The sequence below is a fragment of the Atractosteus spatula genome, chromosome 7, assembly GCF_055471065.1.
Source record: "Atractosteus spatula isolate fAtrSpa1 chromosome 7, fAtrSpa1.hap1, whole genome shotgun sequence".
NCBI lineage: Eukaryota > Metazoa > Chordata > Actinopteri > Semionotiformes > Lepisosteidae > Atractosteus > Atractosteus spatula.
In genome coordinates this window covers 7,609,897-7,626,933 of record NC_142712.1, presented here as the reverse complement: position 1 = coordinate 7,626,933, position 17,037 = coordinate 7,609,897, and the positions used below count along the sequence as shown (strand labels likewise).

The following is a 17,037-nucleotide window of genomic DNA, read 5'->3' as shown; positions in this document are numbered from 1 at the left end:
TACACCTAATTGGTGCCCATTCTCACCTGCTCTGTCCTTTGGTTTCCTGTGCATCATATTCCTGCTACATTCCTCTCACTACCTCACACCTTAAGGAGGATCAAAAGCTGAAATGCTTTGTTTTTTTCCTTCTATTTTCAGTGTGTACTTATTTCTTTACAACCTTTGAACGCTGATGCTGCTCCCTGCTCCAATGTGCTCCTACACCTGATCACCGTTCCTAAACTCTAAAAGAAAAGCTTCTAACTAATAATTAAATGTATTGTTTTATACAACATGAAATGTATCAAGTTTGTCTGTTGTCCTTGATTCTGTATATGGTTCTTCCTAAAATCTAAAAACTGATATCTGTCAAACTGTGAATGTAGTAAAATGTAATTTCATATTTCATATTCAAACTTTAATAGGTATTTAAACCACTATTTGATAGGAAGTAGAGAAAAGAAGAAATAGGAGCAGAAAGAATTGTTGGTTAACACTGTAAAAGGGATCTGTAATTCTGCACAATGTATCACATCACTTCCTGATAAGTTCATATATAATGCATACGAAATAAGAAAGTGTTCATTATGACTTATTGCATATTACTTGATCTGATTTCCCTCTTTCATTATGAATAAATGATAAGCATCAAAACATATTTTTCTCTAGAGTAAGTCAAAGGATAGAAAACAGTGGCCCAAATGATTTAATAAATCCTTTAAGAATAACATATGCCAAAACACAGCCCATGTGAAAGGACTGGACAAGAACAACACTCTGTTAAAGGAATGGAGTACGATAGATAGAAAGAGCATTGCAACAGGGCTCAAACAATTCTTTTCAGTATTACGACAGAACAAAATAACAAAGGATGAAGTGAAGTATCTCAGAGATAATAATAGGACATTTGTAGATGAGGAAGGGAAATCTCACCCAGAACAGGAAAATTCTAATTTAGCTCACAAAAAGAGCAACAAAACAAAGAGTATAAATATAGGGTTAGTGCTCCAGTGCTGTCCCACATTACAAATTAATTAGTAGAATTAGTACCGTTCTTCCTAAATTATATCAGTGATCTACAGTAGGGTCGTGGTTGCAAACTAGTTAAGTTCACTGATGAGACCAGAATAGAAGGAATAGTCTAAATTCAACATAGTTCCACTGGGCAAATGTTTGGCAAATAACATTTAACATAGACAAGTATGGAGCCTTGCACCCAGGGAGTGCATTAGAAACTAGATATTAAAGACTAGAAACTAGAAATGTCCATCAAGAAGCTGTCTGTGAAAAAGTCAAGTTCTAATGTACAGTAGTCTTTCGTACGCATCTTGTAGACAAAGAGAGCAAACTGCAATGTTAGGATATGCAATACAGTTAAAGGTGTATTCATTGTTTAATTGGTGATTTAAATTGACAATATTATGTTAAAAGTATACAATGCACTAATTTAGCATCTTGTGTATAATTTAGGCCGATACCTTCAAAAAAAAGGCACCAGATACATTCTTAAAGGAATGCCCCACTCTGAAAGGCTAAAAGAACTGCGTCATTTGAGTCTTAAGCAGAACTGACTGACTCAATATTCAAAATGAAAGCCATTGACATTATCTACCCAATGGACATCCAACGACACAGAGGCCATGAGTGGCAACTACAGGGAAGGAATTCAGAACGGAGAATACACAGTACTTTTTTACACAACGAGTGGTGTAAACAAGAAGATACCCAACTGTGTTCCTGAAGCCGACACCTTGGCTTCTTTCAAGAACCAGCTGGATGAGATCCTGGGATCCCTTAGCTACTAGCAACCGAATGAGCTGGACGGGCCCATCATCCTCTTCTCATTTCCAACCTTTTTGTCACAGATGTCAGAAAGGACGAACCGTGGAATGGCAGGAGAGCGAAAAAGACCCTATGTGCAGCGGCGAGACAGGGGTTAGCCCGGGCTCAGCAGTTCAGGGAATGCCGTATAGAAACCTATGCCCTCAGGTAGCAGAATTGGGGCGACCTGGTGCTAGGCGGGTTTCAGGACATCTGAACGTCAATGCTGAGCACCGGCAGAATGAAAGACCCGGAAATATATAGCCCCCGAGAGAGAGAAACACCGGAAGGACAGCAAAGAACCAGAAATGAGAGACAGGACAGAGAAGGAGCTCCCTCTGGCTGCAGAGGGCGTGACACTTTTCTTGTGTTCTTGTGATCAACAACATGCCACATCAGTTGTATATAAGTGCAGGTGTACAAATTTAGCACAGCCTTATATCTAATAAGCAGTATCTCAACCCCAACCTAGTGGACCATATCTGTTTTTTTTTTCTGCTCCAGTCATGTGATAGTAGATTGAGTGTTTTGCATGACTGCCATCGATCCCATTGTAGCTAAATTACAGGCATCTCTCAAAGAAGACAATTTCACAGCCAGTTGTTTGAAACAGATCTTAATTGTGGGACCTCAGAGTGTCTGAGTTATGGGACATGCTGGTTATTAAAATTCTCTTCCCTTGCTCTTCAACTGGTACTTAATGAAAGAATCAGTTTTGTCAGGCCATGTGTTATAACTCACATTCAGCAACACTATAGATGACCTCTTCCTTAAGATGCTTAGGCAGGGGTTAATTCAGACGTCAGAGATAAAGGTCTTTTAAAGCTTTCACAAAAGGAGCAGGAATGGCAGGATGTAAATGAAATCCGTGTCAGACCCCTTCCCCATTCTCATTGGCCAGGCTGGGCTTTCTAGGTTACTGCTGTAGGGTATGGCTGTGGCGGACAGTGGAGCAGGCGGCTGGGGCAAATCACTGCTCTGCTTCTTCTGTGTATTCCTAACCTTTTACATCTGAGCTGACGTTTAATCTGCCAGTCACTGCAGCTGTGCGAGAGAGCCCTCTCATCTCTGCCCTAGACTCGGTAGGAGGCACAGGGACTTTCCAGCTCCCCTGTCATTCATCAAGCCCTTTGTATCAATAACCCTTTTAAGGTTGTCCCCAAACTGAGTGCAGTACTGGTGCAGTGGGCACAGTGCAGCTCATTTTTCACAGTCGTGGGTTTTCTGCCAATTGATATGGCATTGAGACTGAACAATTTGCTTGGCCTGATTCAGAGGAAGCTGGATGGGGGGGGGGAGGTGCTTGTGATCTATCAATAGGCATTTGCTCCAGCCCCTCACACACTGTAAAAGAGCTACCAATTTCACCAATAATTAGTTGATATGAGCAATTAAGAGATCACATGGCATGAAGATTATATGGCCATCACGATGCAATTGTCCTACCGCAGGCTTAATTAATCTCAGGTAGTTCATTCTTCGTGTTCTGTGAGTGAGATACAGGGGCCCCGTCTCTTTCTTCTTTTCTGGGACAGGGACATCTCCTACGTGAATTTGGTTATACTGTCTTACAAGACATGCACAGACACTGGCTCATAGACATTTCAAAAGAAATAACTACAGCACAACATGTCCAGAATATAATTAGGCTTCCGATGAAAATGTTCTTGTAAAGATTATTATTCGTCTTTTCTTTTGGCCATTACTTTATGTAAAAAGGTGCCACTGGCACTTCAGTTTTAAATGCACTTTTCCATAGTTTCCACTTGTGTCACCTGATTTGTATTTCTTTGGTTCTGCTTCGGTCCACATCGTTTTTTTGCTTCCTCACGTTGTCTACAAGATGAAAACGATGCTGTGACATATTTGCCTCAAGTCTGTTTGGATTTCTTTTGCATCTTCTGGTGTTTATTAATCCTTCTATTTTGGTGTCATCAGTGAACTTGACTAGTGTAGTAACTATAGCAGAATTCTTTTAAAGCCAAGTGAATTATGATCATGGTAGTGCAGCTCAATGTTTACCCTAAAGACCCTCTTAGGTAAACTAGTATCAGTGCAACAGATATTATTTTGTTTTACACAGTACACAGTGCAACAGGACCCATGTGAAAACACAGCATAAAGAATATAGGGAGATGTGATGTTTTGTTTCACCCCCTCAAAATAAAGGGCAATAGTGTGGAGGAATGATTAGGTCTCTCGACTGAAGGGTCTGAAGTTCCAATCCCTGCTGTTGTGCTCTTGAACAACGCACAAGAGCCAAACTGCTCTAGTAAATTCCAAGCTCTTTATACAGTTTGGGGATTTTCTAGGACATCACTGTAAATACGCATTTGTTTGCAACTGACTTGTCTGGTTAAATAAAGGATAAAATAAACAGACAAAAGAATACTTGTTCATGGTTAGTCTGAAAAGGAAAATGAATTTTCTGACTGCTGGTGTGAGAATGACAAGCATGGCATTATCAAGGCTCAGACAGCTCAGCCTGCAGTGCTTGGATCCAGGGTTCAGTTCCAGACTGGGGTGCTTCCAGCAGGCTCCGGGTTGCTGGAATGCTATGATACAGATACAGGTATAGTTTAGTCGACGGTCAGATGAATACCTTGTGAAATTCAAAATGATCAATAGATCAAAAAGATTTTGAAATAAACTTTATTAATGACTGAATTAATGAAACAAGTACACTTCACAGAACACAATAATTGCCAAAGATAAAGAAATAGGAAGTTATAATACTTTAAAATAGAAGAAACTGAAAAAATAAACCACCACTATAATGTCAGCTCTCATAGCTAGAAAGCAAAACAGCATAACAGACATTTGTTGAAAAACTATTAAACTGCATACCAAACCCAGTAATAGGTTTGAGTGAAACAAACTAAGGTTTCAGTCTTTCACAATATCTAACACAACAGAATACAATTTCTCTTTGAGCACAGAAATAGCACACCCTCAAACGAATTGGCAGGACTGATAGTGTACAAAGTTCTGCACTGTAAATCCACCGTAAAATTTACTTTCTGGTAATGGTGGCCTGTACAGGGACCTCCATGCAGGCTGTACTGTATGTGCTCCCCCACTTTTAAATTCCCCTCCAGGGTACCCCTCAGGTAGTGATGAAGGTGTTGAGAAAGCTGAGCTTTTATGATTTGTACCGCTGTTTGCACACTACTGTGGACAGAAATGAGTCAGTCTGGTCTCCTACATAGAATAAGTACAGGGACATCATCAGAATGGACAGCTCTGCTGCAGTCTAAGGGAGAGCAATGTCAATGTAAAATCTGCTAGCAAATTCAAATCCTTCCTAGACAAAGCAGCTTTCACTTCCTCAATGAAGTGCTCAGCTAGTCAGACTGAGAGAGTTGGTAACCCAAGAGCCACTGAGGTAGGGCTCTTCAAATGAAGAGAATCAAGCAGGCACTTTAGTTTGATCCATATATCTAGTAAATACTGCCAAATTAGACTTGAGCCAAGGGTTAAGAACTGAAGAAGCTGTATTTTCAGTGTATTTTCTGACATTCAGGCTCTCTATTAATATTTGCCATCCATCAGACACCTATTAGAGTTTTATATAATTCTGGCAGTTGAATAAAAGATATTAACATGACCACAAAAAAGCAATGACTTAGCCAGCACAGACTGTCAGCTACTGTGAGTTCAATAAATAAATAAATGACAATAGTTTAGCAAACATCAAGCAAAATAAAACTCAAATTACAACAATAAAAATCGTAGTGCTTCTTCCAGTTTGTTAGTCTTGTATGTGGATTTTATTTACGATCTTTTCAATGAATACTGATAAATCCCTACTGCAAAAAGGCTGGGAAAAAACAGCATGGTTTGAATCTAACTTGGAAGTTGTACTAAAGTGTCAATCCATGATAAGGCCAGCAGAGGGCGATGGTGTCATTCCAATTCAATTCAAGTACGATTCTGCACTTGGCTGGAGTGCCGACATTATCCTGTACGGTACGTAGAGCGCGAAAGTGCTTCAGTCACACAAAATAAATGTTCTCGACTGGCCATCATAGTCTCCAGATCTCAATCCATTTAAATATTTATGATTTTAACTTAAGATACCAGTTCATTAACGGAAAGGGTCTGATGGGTTAAGAGCAATTCTACTGTTCATGTTTATGAATTTCCCCTCCGGAGTGGCACAACTTCATAGCATACTGGAGTAGAGAAGTCAGTGCATCCCTGCCAGAGAAGGACTTATAAAATAAATACTGAGGTGTGAATAAACGTGGCCCCCGTGTTTTGTGGAATTCTATTAATTATTCAAGGCAATTATGACTTTGTATGACTCTGAAACAATATTATGATTACATTATTTAAAAAATAAAATTAGACATCTAATCCGTATCTCATTCTGCTGTACAAAGTCTAATTTTCTCATTTCCTCAGGGGTATGAATAAATAAGGAGAGCCGTGTACACTGTTATATATTAATATATACATATATTTTATGCAATAAATATTTAGGTCTGTCTGAGAAATTTCAAGATCCCATTTATTGCCCCAAATACACAATACATAAAACATTAAATGTAATATTTTGTATACCTATCGACATAATGATTTTAGAATTTGATCTTGTAAAACGATATAAATACACCCCATTTCGACAATCTTTTTTGTTTTGATAATTAGAAAAAATAAAATGAATTTCAGCACACTTGCTGAAGACATACATGGTGAAACAAGAAGCTGGAATCAAATATTTTCAGGTTCCTTTGAGCACTGGAAAATGCCGAGTTTATGTTGGCATATCGTTTTCCTTTCAGAATGATGGTGTTTTTCAAAAGCGGTCACTATGAATAATGGGAATGTGAACATGAATGCTCTAGTGGTTGTTTTGCAACACAAAAAAAGCTTGAATCTTCAAGTGTTTTCAGATTCTGCTTTACAAAAATAGAGTCAAAGCAGGTTAGAGTAGGGAACAGAGTCAACGTGAGAGCAGCAAAGGAAAAAGTAGAGGTCAGCTCCATGCTGGAAAAAATGAAAAGACATTTCATGTGTCATAGAGAAGACATAATGTTTCTGCTGTGGATCCTTCAAGTCTGTCAGGGGACTGAGGGAGCAGGCGACAGGGTGTGTAAGGAAAACTCAAGAAAGAGAACGTGAGAATGGGTAAGAGATCCAAAGACATGGAAGTCCAAGAGACATTTCCAGGGCAACTGTGCGAGGCAGAGAGTTGTTAATTAATGGAAAGATTTAGAAAGATTTTAGTCGATTGTGGAGAGCTGTAGAAAGGTGTGAACCTATTTTAAGAAATAATTATGTTCTATAATCTTCTGCAGTCTTTCTGGATGGAGATCTGGAAACCCTGTAAAAGGACACAGACAGGAAAACAGGATATCTTCAACAGTGTGGCCGGGTAGTTTGTTCAGACTCCCATAACCCTTAAAGAAAATCTGTTGAATTCCATTGGTCTTCAGTTGTGTCCCCTGGCTCATGTTTCACAGTTGGTTCTAGCCCCAATCTCGTGAAATTTGACAAAATAGGCAAGGCTGGGTCTGGTCATTCCAGGGCTGGGAGCTCCCCAAGGAAAGTCAGGTTGCTGCTGTCAGTGGTGTTCATGGGAAGAAGTGGCATTCCTCCCTCTGGATCAGAACTTCCAAGCCCATACCTCAGCATCGTGACCACAGCCTGAAGGCCTCTGCTGTAGGAGGTGCCAATCTTTGGATGAGACATTCAACTGAGCTCTCTTCCTGACCTGCTGTTCAGTGACACTACAGGCAAGCATGGTCTTCCTTTCTCACATTATGATGATTATTATTGATAATAGCTTACACTTATAAAGCACTTTTCTGGACACTTTACTGAAAGTACGAATGTGCTTTACAGACAATGGTGACTTCACTCCACCACCACCAGTGTGCAGCCTCACCTGGATGATGCAACAGCAGCCATAGTGCACAGTGCGCTATGTGCACATCAGCTAACAGTGGGGAGGAGAACGGAGTGTCGAAGCCAAATCATAGATGGGATTATTAGGAGGCCATGATCGGTAAGAGCCAATGGGAAATTTGGCCAGGACACCGGGGTTACACCCCTACTCTTTTTGAGAAACGCCCTGGGATTTTTAATGACCACAGAGAGTCAGGACCTCAGTTTTACGTCTCATCCAAAGGACGGCACCTTTTTACAATATAGTGCCCTCGTCACTATACTGGGGCATTAGGATCCACACAGACCTCAGGATAAGCGCCCCCTGCTGGCCCCACTTACACCTCTTCCAGCAGCAACCTTAGTTTTTCCCAGGAGCTCTCCCATCCAGGTACTGACCAGGCTCACACCTGCTGAGCTTCAGTGTGAGTTGCAGGATGATATTGCTGCAGGTGCTACCTCATATTTTGTTGGTTATGTAGCGTCAGAACATAAAACCACTTAAAATCTAGTTTGACAGGGGATACCCTTAAAACTTTTAACAGCACCCTCACCTGAGCTTAAAGCAACACTTGCAACTTCGGACTCACAAGGAATTCTATCACGCAGAACCACATTCCAGCTACCTTCACCTTCTACACAAAATTGTTTTCTATTGCCAAGGTCACAGAGCAAAACGTCTCCATTTTACACAATGAGGCTTCAACTGGAGAGCTTTTTTCCCGACCTGCCAATCATCTCATGCTGCAGACCACCTCATCTACACAGCCTTCTTGTCTCTTCTTAGTTCCCTTAACCGCCACAGGCAGACACTTTTGTTGTACCACCATCAAATATGTATCCAGCACCGCACAAATACTGTATATTGACCCCTCTAACATTTCAAGATCACCCAGTGGGTATCATGGTTGTCCAGCAGTCTTATTCATTTCATTTCTTGCAGAAAGAAACTTTTCATTTACATTTGGAAAACAGGAAGACGACTGCCAGACCATCTCAAGAAACATGTCAAAGCTGTGAGAATCAAAGATCTCTCCCAGTTATCAGTTATCTACTAGTAACCAACTTAATTAAATGTTCTTCTCGTTTGTACCATTTCTTTTGTTCTAGAAATCTGTGTTTAGTATCTGTAGAACACACAAAATGTAATTCTTAAAATAAATGACAAATCGAAAACACTTACAGATCAGGCAAATTTGACATACTGTATGTGGATCTCAGTCATAACAGAATGAGATTTTTATTGACATTTCACTTATACAGTAGATCAAATATTCTTATTCCACATGTTTAAACTGGACTATTTTTAACTTTATTCAGGTTTACCATGTAAACCATCCTGTACAATGTGCAGGAGTAAATGGTGAAAAGTAGCTGGCAAGATCACAGTGTCCTGTATGAATTACCCTTGATTAGTGCCAGAGAAAGTCTTTTCACTTCCCCCCTGTGCCTCGAAATTCACAACATGCAAAACCTGCTTGTGAACGACAGAACGGGGAGGGGGAACCTCGCAAAACTGCCTGCTCAAACCCTGCTGAAAGGGCACGGTGCGAACGGGTATAAATCCATCCACTGTCTATTCGCTTCTTCCAGACCCAGGTCACGGCAGAGCCGGGGCCTATCCCAGCAAGCAATGGGCACAAGGCAGGGACACCTGTCCATCGCAGGTGAATATTTGTCATTTGTCTCAAAACATCATACCTTGCACACCCTAGCCCTTCCTTCGGTTTATTTGTAAAGTTGTAAAGACTCCTCTCGTTAAGTACTTTTCAACGAGCCTCAAAAAGATTCTCATGAAGCCTGAAGACAAAGGCAGTCGGCGCCATTGCAGTAGTAGACAATGAACGCCCATGGACAAGGCAAGGCCGTGCGCCTCCTTGAATTTGTTCAAAATGGCAAACATGTTAATGTGTAAAAAGTGGTTTTCATTTACTAGAACAAGTGCCTGCTGAGCTACTGATTTCCTGGTGGCGCCTTAAAACATTTGGAAGTATTTCTGATAAAACATTCTAACAAGTTATTTTATTTTACCCCATAGCTCAAAAATAATATTTTGAGAGTCAGAGATTCTTTGCCAGAATGAATTCATGAAAATGCAAAGCATCAAGGTTTATAGATGTTTATAGATGAAAATTATTTTGCCGGACAGAAGCTTGATTTAATTCAAAGCTTTTTTTCTTCTTTTGGAAGTATTAGTCGAAGGCATTTTCCCAACAGAAATTTAAAATTACGCATGTTTTGAAAAAATTAAATATTTTTCTTTACGTTTTCGCATATATATTTTTCTACTGTGAAATATTTTACTTGTTACTTTATGTTAATTATTTTTGGAGTTTTATGCTTGATAGTATTGTAGAAATTTAATTTAATAATTTTTCAAACTCATTATTGAGTATTTGATTTAGGAACAATACTAGTTATACATACAGTAAAGCCAACCATAAGCATTGCATGTATCTAAATAATGTTGGTAAGCTATATAAAAGGCCAGATTGTTGGGGTACATAGAGTGGGATTGTCTCGAGATTATACTTTACAATACCCTGGTAAGAACTAATTTTGGACATTGTGTACAATTCTGTCCAGCGCCTTACAAGACGGACATTGCTTCTCTGGTATCATTTAAAAAAAGAACAATAAGGTGATTCCTGACGTTAAAAGGATTTCAACACACAGATTATAGGAGCAGTCTGTTTAGACTTGAGCACAGAAGACTACAAGAAGCCTAGATAAAACATTTAATATTATAAAAAGGCGATGACAAAATAACCCCAAGAGAACTGCATTAGGACAAACTGAGAAAGGACCTCAAAACACATGTGGAAGTGTGTTTTGGAATGAAAACAGAAAGCATTCCTTCACACAAAGAAATTGGCTGAGTTATTCCACTACATCGTTAAAGCAGATTCTCTGGTATCCTTCAGGGGAGGGCAGGAGGAGATTCACCCATCAATAAGGTCCAATTGCCTTCTCTCATACTGTATGTAACCTTCATTATGTTCTCATACATCTTAGATACAGGATGAATAAAATATATTTAAAGTATTGGGAGCAATGTACAGTATATACTGCAATATTTTATCATTTTGTTGTGTCTTTACAGTATAGATGTCCCTGGGCATGTGTCTGTTTGTCCTGTGAGGGACTGGTGTCCTGTCCAAGAGGCTTTCCCACCCCTCTGTCTTGTGTCTGTTGGGTTCTGTTCACTGCCATGCGCTGGAAAATACAATAATAAGATAAAGCTTTTATTTGAAACATATCTGGATATTAAATTTGAGCAAATAATAGTGTTACACATAGAGAAATACTTTAGTATAATGCTTTGTGCTATGAATTAAAATGTTTTCCTAAATCTTAATCAACAGGCTGCTGCACAATACATTGAAATATGATTATCTCTAAAAAATAAGTACTGTGTGTATGCAAAAACATTAAAAGCCTCAACCAAATTGTAATCTTGAAAACAGAACAAAGTGTTAATTGTTTGCAATTGAAATCAGTATTTTGAAGTTTTGTGCTTTCAAATAACCAATTCAAATTCTCTGTGTAAATGTGCTCTCCGGCCTGGTACTGCCTTATAGCTTGCGTTGAAAAAAGCTGAAGTATTAGTGGTGAAAAGATATTCTGTTTTCTGAAAGATCTATGTAAAAGCAAGTAAATGTCCGACAAAATGCCCAATAAAGCTAAATATGGTCATTGCCTGATGGTATTATCTATCAGGAGAGGTCAAATAGCTTTTAGAATTGACATACTGTGTACAGTTTAATGGGAGAACAAAAACATTGCATCCATTTTTGTTTTCAAATTTAGGCTCTAAATTTGTTAGTTAATAAAATGCCCCTTTACTATAATGCAATTGGAATGATTCAGGAAGCATTGCTATTGACTTTGTTCTTCAGAGGTTTGATGCTCTGCTATTTTCTAGATGATTGTTTTAAAAAAATAACCAAACGTTCAACCTGTGGCTACAAGAAAATCTACCATGATTTCCATTCATAAAAACAAACACCACGCAAATCTACCGCAGATATGAAATGCAGCAGGAGAGTTAAACCTGAAGGTTGTGTTACTTCAGTAACAAGGATGTTTTGAATCTAGATTACAGAAATGAGAGGAAAACGTTTTTTAACATTATTTTCACTTTCAAAGTTTCAGTTATTTCTGTAGAGGTGCAATTCCTTTGAATAGTGTATTTGGAAAAACAAAAAAATGCAGTTATCAAGAATTTAGCCGCAGTGCAGTTCAAAAGTATTGGGACCGTGTTGTGTAAACTGAAAACATTACTATGATTTCTACTAAAAATCATTATGAATTGTGTAATTTCTCATAAAAAAACATGATTGAGTACATCATTCCCAAGTATTTTATTTTTCATCATGTCAACAATTAAACAAACATTTTTCTTTATTTAAAGAGCAAATATATTAGTACAACTGGCTGACAGTCGTACTGGCTGAGTGTCTCTTGCTAGTCAGGCGTTTGTTGTTAGGTACTTAGGTTAATACAAGAGGTGTGAAAATCCTTTCAACATTCCTCACTTTGTCTTCGTTGTTTTGAGGCCAGTGACCAAACAAAAGAACTTTCTGTGAAAGAAAAGGTAGGGAATTCTGAAACACAGAATACCAAAATCAGCAATATATTGAAGAAACAAAATGTGTACAATTGCTAAATAACCAAGAATCAGTTGGCAATGAAACACGTGCATTTGATGACAATAAATATCAGATCTGTCCAGGAAAACCTTGAAATAAGTGTCAGTAAAATCACCCACAGCCTACAGAGTGACAGTATCAAGCATCCACAGTTCAGAGAACACTGAGACACAGACTTACAAAGGCTACGCTACAAGGTGTATTACTCTCATCTGCCCTGAGAAAAGAAAAGCCAGAATAGAATTTGTTCAGAACTATAAAGATGAGAAGGTGAGTTTTGAAAAAAAACACGTTATGGACAGAGGAGATCAAGATTTAAACCTTCACCAAAGGAACAGTGTGATGGAAAGGTTTAAATGTGGAGAAAAAAAGAACTGCAGGTACCCCTTATACCACCTCGTCTGTGAAAAAATGGAGGGGCAGGTGGAGCCCAATGAGTTCAGAGGTTTACGGAAAGATTTTGTCTGCCTATGTAGAGGAAAGTGCTTCTGACAGCATGATATTGATATTGACCCAAAACATACAGCCGGTGATATGACCCAAACGATAGGGAAGCACAATATTGACCCAAAACATACAGCTAATGCAGTTCTTCGGGAGATAAAAATGGAAAATCTTGGACTGGCCAAGTCAATCTCTAGATATTAATTCAATTGAGCATAAATCTTACATACTGAAGAAGAGAACTGAAATAAGAACACCCCAAGAATAAACAGGAACACACAGTGGCTGCATCAAAGGCTGGACAGAGCACGTCTAGTTATTACACATGGAGTCTGGTGAGATCACTGGGTCCCAGATTTCATGCAGTTATTACATTGAAGGGATATGCTACACACTCTGAAATGTGAATGTCCCAATACTTATGATCCCTGAGTTACCACTGAGTTAAATGCAAAGCCTATTTTTGTTTTCAAATGATCAAATGTATGATTGGAATTGCCCCCAAATAATAATAAATAATATTTTACTTATTTAAATATTAAATATTTATTAACATCGTGGTCACAAATTGCTTGACAGTGAATCAAAAGTAGGTTGTGTATTATGCAGTGAGAAAAAGACAAATGCTAACGGTCAAAGGTTTCACTAAGTCCTACATTCCTACCACATACATTCTGAGATTCGTGTACATTTATATCTATCCTGTGGTTCTTGTATCTACCAGCACACTGTCCTTAACGCTGTTTATGTATTTTTTCAATGGGAGATGTTGCAGTATTGTTTCCAGCATCCTGAAGGACAAGGTTCTCCCCAGTGTCTAGGCCTTCCTGCTCAGTCCACGTACAGTAGTTCGATTTCCATGTAGGTTGCTTTGAGAATTGGAGACCGTGGATTCTGTAGAGTCCACAGCGTTCATTTACAATCTCCAGTTTGTGTTCTTGGTTAGCCAAGTAGGTCTTTGTTCGCTTTACACTATACTGGCAGCGCATTTCAGATCATAGTTGTGATGAAAACCGAAGCCTTGACTTATTAATCATTTTCCAGATGGCATAGCATGGAGCTGGAGAATCTGTCAGTATTTTTCCTTGTTTAGGATACCTTCTAGTTGTATTAATTATCCAGTACCACTGGAAGATAGGCAATCTTGGCCCTTTAGGGACCATTCACCATGTTCCCATGTTGGATAAGAACACAATTACATAAAGGTTACAGAAGACTGGACACCATTCGTTTCATCCTGTTTGTTTGGGTGCTAGTAGCTTAATGTTCTATGAACTTTGCCTGTTCCTGTCTTACATTATGCCACAGAGTCTGCTTCAACCACATATCACCACCCTCTATCCCATCCTCACTGAGAAAATATTTTAATTCCTTGGTCATCTTAAAAGGGATCTAAATGATTTCCGAGTGAAGGCACTAAACAAGCTGAATGGAGGACTCCTCTCAGTTGTTATCTTTATGTTCTCTACTGTATGTAGAGAAAGGTGTTCCGTTTTTGGATTTTAAATATACCTAAATGTTATTTCCACAGGTGTCAGCGGGCCCTTGTGTTGCTGCTGATCTTGAAATATGCTGTTGTATCTCTCCTTTTTTGTCAGATGCATCGTCCTCATTTACTGTCGAAAATTGTGAACCTGAATTAATATCACCAGAGGATCTCATCTCAGGCAAACAAATGCTCTTGCAATGTTTAGAACGGCTTGCTCTATTCACAGGCTTCAAATGCGATTGCTTTGCACTGGCTCTGCCATAATATCAGCTTTTGCCATCCTGAGAATGGCTTTTGCCATTTTTCTACCAGTAGCAAAACATACCATGCTGAAACATTGAAATCTGCTATCAACAAAATCTGGTATCTGCACTAAAATACTGCATTTATTATATACATTCTGAAACCTCAGAATATTCCAAAATGCGGAACTTTATTAAACAAGTCTCGTTTTATGTACATTATATAGAACAGAAATGTAAGAAGCTGTTCACTAAGGGTAGAACATTTTTTTTTATAAAATATTCACCTCAAAAATAAATACTGTGTATCATATATACTATAGATTGTATTGCAAAACACTAAGGGGTCCCTTTTGCATGACTGTACAACAGCATGCACATTTTAACACACTTTATAACCAGAAATTAAATGCGTTATAGTACAGTATTTCCGGCTACGTATTGTATGTGTTTTGTGAAACACATAAGCTTCTCTAGTCAGATAAAAAGAAAAAATTGTCTGGAGAAAACATTGTGCTTCATAATAAGAGTATTTGCTGTCATGTAAATACTGAAGTTCTGGATTATTGCCATCCAAATATCCACTTTCAATCCTCTTGTCCTGGTAGGATGGATTATATCTTTATTTAACAGCTAAATAACCATAGGGAGCACTTTGATGTACATTAACGGTTGTCATGTTGTATTACTATAAATATAAAAACACACTTGACTTTAACTCCTTGAAAAACGTGTGATGACCTTTCACTATTTGCAAGGGGGAAAAAGGTTTTGCACTTGTGCACTGCCCTAAATAGGCAAATTTGACCTGTTAAAAGACAAAACAAATTACACTGTGTAGTCTATTCTATAACCAATTGCAATGGTGCACACAGTGGGTTCTATCAGACTCAATAAATAAAACTATAGTTTTCCTTTTGCGTTTAAATTTACTGTATAGCCTTTACAATGAACTCCAAGCACCTTAACTGATACCTGCTTTTTGTCTCATATGCTGTACTATGGTTCATGAGGTGTTAATATTGGCACATACTCTTTTCTTCTGACATTTGTGAATTGGAACCTTGATTCTTGAGTGGTGCAGCACTGAGTTGCTTGGGTCTTCTTTAAAGACAGCTAATAAAAGCTCCGGAAAAAGAAGATGGATACACCAGAAAATGATTCTGGCGATAAAGAGTTGCTAAAGGAAATCTTTCTGCATGATGATTAAATGAAAGTATGAATTAATTTCTGTTACAAAGCAGGATAAAAAGCTACAGTGAAACATAACTCTTAGTGAGATCAAGATAACCTGGCCTGTGAAAAAGTTCATTTACACTTCCAGGCACAGTCCTGAATTCAGGAAGCTGGTCAATCGTGCTACAACATCACATTTACTGCATGGCTCTCAGATTTAATATACATCATTAAAATAAATATATTATTCTGAATAGTTTTCAAAGTCTTCATTATAAACTGCATGTCTGGGTGAATACGTTTCCAGAGCATGGATTTCATTCAACAACACTAAGTCATTTCCTGATCACAGCCGGGGCTTTATTTTTTGATAACCTGTAAAGTTTAACTGTCAGAAAGTACTTTTACGACCTAATGATGAGAATATACAACGTTATATCCAAAACGCATACTCTAAAACGTTTCCAATTAAGTAACATTGCAATTGCAGCGGTTGGCGCATTTACAGTTATTTTTATCGAAAGAAACAATAGCTCATGGGAAGAATATATTAAGCTTCTAACACGTCATAAGGTCAGAAGGAAAAGAAAAAACGTGCAAGAGAACGGTGCAAAATGAACTCCTAAGACGCATTCTGCACTCCCAGATTTGTACGGCAGATAATGTAACAGTCATACATTTCTTAAATGTGCAGCCTTCGCATACATTTTCATCTTTCAACACAACACGGGGCCGCTTACTAGATATTACTTAACCTGAGCTTTCCACACAAAACGAAAGCCATTGGTATATGTGACCGCTGTTTTTTTTTTTCTTTAGTTAAGCTTCGGGTTTGTTGTGCGTCGTGCAACACAGGAGGTGCACGGACGATGCCGCCTCCATGACATGTTCTTGTGCTTCTAATTAGTTCGGTGGACATTTCGCTAGCACTTCCCCCCACTACCTGGTCTGTTGTGCGGTGTACATGACCAGAACATTATGAAGATGTTATATTAATCTCTCAGTCTCTCAACACTGCTCCATTGTTATGGGCTCGCTGTGTGGCTGAATCGAGCTGTCTCTCAGGCTGCCGTCCAATCACAGACAGCCTTACATGAAAAAATAATATATTTTCAGTCAGTGCATGTACAGTACAGTATGTTGCAAAAAAAACTGTTCAGAGAAACACACTGGGAGAGGGTGAGAGAGAGAGGGGGACAACGGCTCCTCGGAGCACCACTCTTTACTTTCTCATAATTTAACCGGTCGGCCTCTCGCGGGGTAAGTACTATTACACTTACACGGCTCCACTTCATTTTCCAAACACTTTCCCCTCTTCTCCAATCCCTTACAAACACAA

The 17,037-nt window shown here is 38.7% G+C and overlaps 1 protein-coding gene across 2 annotated transcripts in view; it reads left to right on the top strand.

The window, feature by feature from the left end:
- Positions 1-16,854: 16,854 nt before the first annotated feature.
- Positions 16,855-17,037, top strand: part of bbx (BBX high mobility group box domain containing) — a 42,506-nt gene continuing 42,323 nt past the window's right edge. For both annotated transcript variants that reach the window (XM_088921655.1, XM_088921654.1), the window contains exon 1: positions 16,855-16,958. The gene's annotated coding sequence lies outside the window, so the exon portion shown is untranslated. The remainder of the gene's footprint in view (positions 16,959-17,037) is intronic.